General features: G+C 36.7%; 1 long non-coding RNA gene across 1 annotated transcript in view; it reads right to left on the bottom strand.

Moving 5' to 3' along the window:
* Positions 1–3,611: 3,611 nt before the first annotated feature.
* LOC139183632 (uncharacterized) overlaps positions 3,612–6,000 on the bottom strand; it is a 183,155-nt gene continuing 180,766 nt past the window's right edge. Inside the window, exon 3 of the long non-coding RNA XR_011567185.1 lies at positions 3,612–4,143. This is a non-coding gene — a long non-coding RNA (uncharacterized lncRNA). The remainder of the gene's footprint in view (positions 4,144–6,000) is intronic.

The following is a 6,000-nucleotide window of genomic DNA, read 5'->3' as shown; positions in this document are numbered from 1 at the left end:
ATATCACTTCTGCAAATGAACTCAGTGCTGAACTTTGCTTATGTGGAAAGGATAATTACTCTGAGAAGAAAATGCTCTGCTGGAGTTTTGAAGGACAACTAAAAGTTTGCCAGAGAATAAAGGACGGAAAGGCATTCTACGTTGAGGGAAGAATGCATTCAAACGTTTGTATTTTGTAAAATCATTTGTATTTATCTTTTCATATCTGCATATACTTTACATTTCAAATAGTACTTATTATGTACCTACATGCCCTGAGTGATGCACATATATATTAGTTTTTGGTTACTTATGGCTGTGCTGGATGTTCATTGCTGCATATGAGCTTTCTCTAGTTGAGGCAAGTGGGAGCTACTCTTTGTTGCAGAGTGTGGGCTTCTCATTGTGCTGGCTTCTCTTGTTGCAAGCATGAGCTGTAGGTGCACAGGTTTCAGCAGTTAATGGCGTGTGGGCTCAGCAGTTGCAGCAATAGGCTCTGGAGTGCAGGCTCAGTAGTTCTGGCACACAGACTTAGTTGCTTCATGCACATGGAATCTTCCTGGGCCAGGGATTGAACCCATGTCCCCTGTGGTGGCAAGAGGATTCTTAACCACTGGACCACCAGGGAAGCTGCAAATGTTTTTAACATTTTTTCTGGAAGGGGCTTTGGACAAGAATCTAGAAAAATCTGTGTTCTATCCCCTAGAGTTCTAGCATTTAAAATTTCTATGACCTCTTAAATGCACTCTCATCCTCAGTTTCCTTACTAGTAGAATGGGAATGATAATCCTACATTTGGGGATGCTGGGAGTCCTGAAGGAGATCATGGATGTAAAAGATGAGTGAAGACCATAACAGGGAAAGAGAAACTTTATGTTCTGTCCCTCACGTAACTTAGTTTAATAATTACAATAGTTTTCACAAATCTGTGAGATCTTTAGTCTTGTTCTGACATTTATACCTTTTCTCTTTTCCCCTTCATCAGTCATACTTCCTCTATAAATTTGTCTTTTCTAGTTTCTAGAGGTAAATGTCTATGTCTGTTATGTCTAGTTTGGCTTTACATGACCCTCGAAGCATAGCTTTAATTGTATTCCACAAATTTTGATATGTAGCATTTTCATTATAATTGAATTCAAATATTTTCTAATGTGCAGAATCGTTTTTTTCTTTGACACCCCCTTGCATATTTAAACGTTTATTATTTAATTCCTAAATCTGTGGGGTTTTCAGCATTGTTGTTATTGGTATCTAATACATTTCCACTGGGTTTCCCAGGTGGCGCTAGTGGGCAAGGACCCACCTACCAATGCAGGAGACATAAGAGGCACAGGTTCAGTCGCTGGGTCAGGAAGATCCCCTGGAGGAGGGCATGGCAACCCACTCTCGTATTCTTGCCTAGAGAATCTCTTGGACAGAGGAGCCTGGCAGGCTACAGTTCATGGGGTCACAGAGTTGGACACAACTGAAGCGACTTCGCACACATGCACATATTTCCACTATGGCCACAGAAAATGCTCTGAATTATTTAAATCTTTTGAAATTTTTTGTGATTTGTTTTATAGTTTGGCTCATATAAATTTGGATAAATATTCCACATTCACTAAAAAGAAAGCAGTCTAGGGTGAAGTTTAAATCTTGTGCTGTTTAAATCTTCCATATTCATATCATTTTTTGGTCTGCTTGTTTCACCAGTTATTGGGAGAGGTGTATTAAAACTTCCAACATGATTGTGGACTTGTCTCCATCTTCTTTTAATTCTGTCCATTTTTCCTTTGTATATTTTAAATCTCTGTCATTTGGTGCCTACAGTCAGAAAATTTAATCTTCTTGCTGAGTTGAAACTTTTATCATTATGAAATGTATAAATGTACCAATGTGCTATCTTTTAATTTTGCCTGAGAATGCCTTCATTTTTGAAAGATGTACTCACTGAGGATAGAATGCTAGGTTGACAATTATGCTCTTTCAATGCCTTGAAAACATAATTCCTTTGTACTTTGATTTACAGTTTCTTTTGAGAAAATACATTATTCTTGCTTCTTTGAAAGTAATGTTTCTTTTTTTCTGTCTGCTTTTAAGATTTTTCTCCTTGATTTTGGTTTTCAGTTGTTTCAGTATTATGTGCTTAGCAATGGTTGTCTGTAGTTGTTTTGTGTAGGGTCTTCCATGCTTCTTTAAAATGTGGTTTGGTATCTTTTAGTTGTTTGGGAAGTTCTGTCCTATTATCTCTTCAACTAGTGCTTCTTTCTGTCTACAAATATATCTGATATGCCTCTGCTACTTTTTTTCTGTATTTTCATTGTTTTATATGCTCGTCTGATGCTTCTTCCTGAACTGTGTTCTGCTTCATAAACTCTTTCTTAAACTGTGTCTAACTGGCTGTTGAATCCAGTTATTCTATTTTTCATTTCTAGAATTTTTATTTCATTCTTTTTATAACTTTCAATTTCCTGTTGCGGTGCTCTTCCTTGCCTTGCCTTTTAATTCCTTGGACATATGAAACAGTTATTTTTAAGCCTATGTCTGATAATTCCATTATCTCCTGTGTATTATTTTCTAGTATCTGCTTTCCCTTTTTCTTCCATTATTTTACAGATATGTTGAGGCTTCAGATAATAGTATTTTTCTCTAAAGAGGATTTACATTGTGTGCATGCTAAGTTGCTTCAATCGTGTCTGCCTCTTTGCAACCCAACCCTATGGATTGTAGCCCACCAGGCTCCTCTGTACAAGGAATTCTCCAGGCAAGAATGATGGAGGGGTTTACCATCCCCTCCTCCGGGAGATCTTGCTGACCCAGGGAATGAACCGACATCTTTGTGTCTCCTGCATTGGCAGGCACATTCTTAACCTGGGGCTTCCCAGGTAGCACTAGCGGTATACATTGATTTCTGGTAAAAAGACAGGCTCGGACCACTGCCAATCTTCAGATTATCTTAATCCAATTAGAAACTGAATTTATTCAAATCTGGGCTTTAATTCTGGTAAGGTACAGCAAGCCCAGGCTACCCATGAGCTCGGGCAGGTGGTGGGGTGCTCATAAACATTCCAAGTTATCTTCCTATAAGGAATGCTACTGAACTTTCTGAGAAGCTGGCCAGACTGCCTGGGAACTCAGCAGGAAACTGCTTACTGGGGCAGCTGCTCTATTTGCTAGAAGTCACCTTCATGTCAGGGGGAAGGATGTCTGAAATTCACTGGGTGTGAGCCCCAGTGGGTACACAAGAGTACTCACTGAGCAGCACCACAGCAAGAAGGAGTAAGAGCACACTCAAACCAAGCAGGAGAGAGGTTTAAAACTGCTCATTCCCACATTATATTATTAAAGAACTGAAAAGAAACGTCCAACATTAGTGGAACAGATCAATAAAATATACTTATAAAGAAGTTTTACATAAAGTAACTTGGTCCTACATGCAGCAATGTAGACATATATCAAAATATAATTTTTAGTGAAAATTATGGTATTATAAAGTAACTTTTAAAATATACAAAGCCATACAAATGTGATATATACATAGGAATGTATCAAGTTCAGGATGTTGGCTACCTCTGGGAAAAGTAAGGAGAGAATAGGATTGGAAAGAGACACACAGGAGAATTCAATTATTTCAATAATATTTTATTACATTTTAAAAGACCTTATCAAATGGAAAATGACTAATGTGCACCCATGGTTTTATAATATTCTTGTTTTCTATATGTTTGTCATTTTATAATAAGATACTTTTTATAAGACAGGATGGGTGGAGTGTCTATTATCTGTCTGTCACAGAAGATATTTCATAAGTAGTCATGAGCATTGCTGTTTCAAGGCCATTCCATAGAGATGATTGAAATTTGGGACTTTCCTAATCTGTGTGCGTTGTTGTTGTTATTGTTCAGTCACTCAGTCATGTCCAACTCTTTGTGACCCCATGGGCTGCAGCACATCAGGCTCCCCTGTCCTTGACTATCTCCCGGAGTTTGCTTAAACTCATGTCCATTGAGTCTGTGATGCCATCCAACTATCTCATCCTCTGTCACCCCCTTTTCCTCTTGCCCTCAATCTTTCAAAGCATCAGGGTCTCCTCCAGGGAGTCAGCTCTTCTCATCAGGTGGCCAAAGTACTGGAGCTTCAGCATCAGTCCAATCCATGCTCTGGATGATTCTAATAGACATTCTGCGAGAAAAAAAAAAAAAAAAACTTCCTGCTTAAATAGATGACTCTTGACTGGTTATAATATATATTGGCATATTCTGAAGGACAGGGGAACATTTTTTTAAAAAATCCATTTAACCCAAACTTTCTTGGCCCCAGATTTTTCTTCTGTGTGATACTCATTGATATCTTACTGAACCCTCTTCTATGCAGCACAGACAAGTGCTGATCTGCTAAATAAACTGTGGTTGTAACACACATAATTCAAGCTGTAAATTTAAGAGACAAAATTATGCTATTAAAGAAATCATCCCTTTGTTTAAGTTGAGTATGATTTCTCAAGTGATAAAGACAGTTCTCCCAGTATTTGATTTTACAGCCATACCTTATCAACCCATTTGTGATACCTTAGTTCAAGGCTTGATTTTCAACTGAAGCATCATTTATAGTAGAAAATATTACAAAGGAAAAGTGGTGTGACCTATATGTCCATTCCAATCCCACCAATTTTCCTGATTCTACACAAGCTCAATCAGTTGTAACACCCTTTAATTATCCACTAAAATAGTCGTTTTCCAGTTCAAAGCATTTGAAACCTACAAAAGCTTATGTTTGGGGCAGTGATTGACAGTACTCTTTAGGGGTGGGACCAGAGAAATGCAGCTAATTCTTCACTATTTCTTCTTATGGATGTTCTCATTATTGAAAAGCACAAACTCAGATTTTGTAAATACTACTTGTCTAGTCAAAGTGTTTGATTCTTAAGTGAATCAAGGAATGCATAAAAGCAATCTAAATGAAAATATACCATCAGGTCACTTGCTGGAACCATTTTATGTAATTTGCAGACCTCACTATTTGTCAGTTTTTCTATAAACACATAAACTTCAGTATAATCTTAATTTGTAAAACAGTAAGAAAGGCTTGCCAGGGATGACTTATTCAACAGTTGAAAATTGGCACTACATTTAAGCATTGAGAAAGGATTATTCTCCTTTAAAGTTCTTTCATATAAGCAGTTGACTCTCTCTGGTATCACAAAACTGTTTATTCCCTCATTCATTTACTCAACAAAGGTTTGCTTTTTTAACATGCCAGGCATTAAACAGCTTTAAGCTAATTTTGGCCAAATCAACTCCTCTATAAAAATGATCAGTGAGATAACAGAAAAAGCTTTACGACCTTGGAATGGCATTATCCTTTTATTCAATGAATTTTTGAGTACCTACTATGTGCCATACATTTTTCAAGGCACTGGGATTATAACAGAGATGAACAAAAAAGACAAAGTTTTCTACCAGTCTAGTGATTAAGAGAGATATTAGGCAAGTAATCATGATAAAGTATGATTATTATGACTACATGGGAAATACAGGCTGCTCTTTGAGAAGTTCATTTATTGACCCTTGTTCATTTATTTAGCAAATATTTTTATTATTTAATATGTACTAGTCATTGTTCTAGGAACTGCTGGTCAGCAAGAAACAAATCAAAATACCTGTTCTCATGGAGGTCAAATCTACAATGCTGGTCTTTATCAGCACAACACACCAAACCAGTACTTTCCAAAGTGTAGCATTCATAACACATGTGAAATCTGAAATTATGTAGGTGGTACACAGACTAATACATTAGTAGTTTTACATTTATATGTTATTATATTTTATTCATGATATAGGCTGTTTGTGACAGTTTAGGCAATGACTTCTTCCTAATTGAATTTAATTTTAAAAAGCTGAGTTCAGTCAAAGAAAAGTATTTAGTAAATAAGTATAGACTGTATATTGACTTGGGAAGATGTTATGGTGATACGTATATTACCAAAAAAACAAAACAAAACCAAAAAAAAGAGTGGAACACAGCTTTCACCTTAAATAA

This window comes from Bos indicus, chromosome 1 (genome assembly GCF_029378745.1).
Source record: "Bos indicus isolate NIAB-ARS_2022 breed Sahiwal x Tharparkar chromosome 1, NIAB-ARS_B.indTharparkar_mat_pri_1.0, whole genome shotgun sequence".
Classification (NCBI taxonomy): Eukaryota; Metazoa; Chordata; class Mammalia; order Artiodactyla; family Bovidae; genus Bos; species Bos indicus.
Note: the sequence above shows the minus strand (reverse complement) of the source record. Positions and strands in the feature narration are given on the sequence as shown.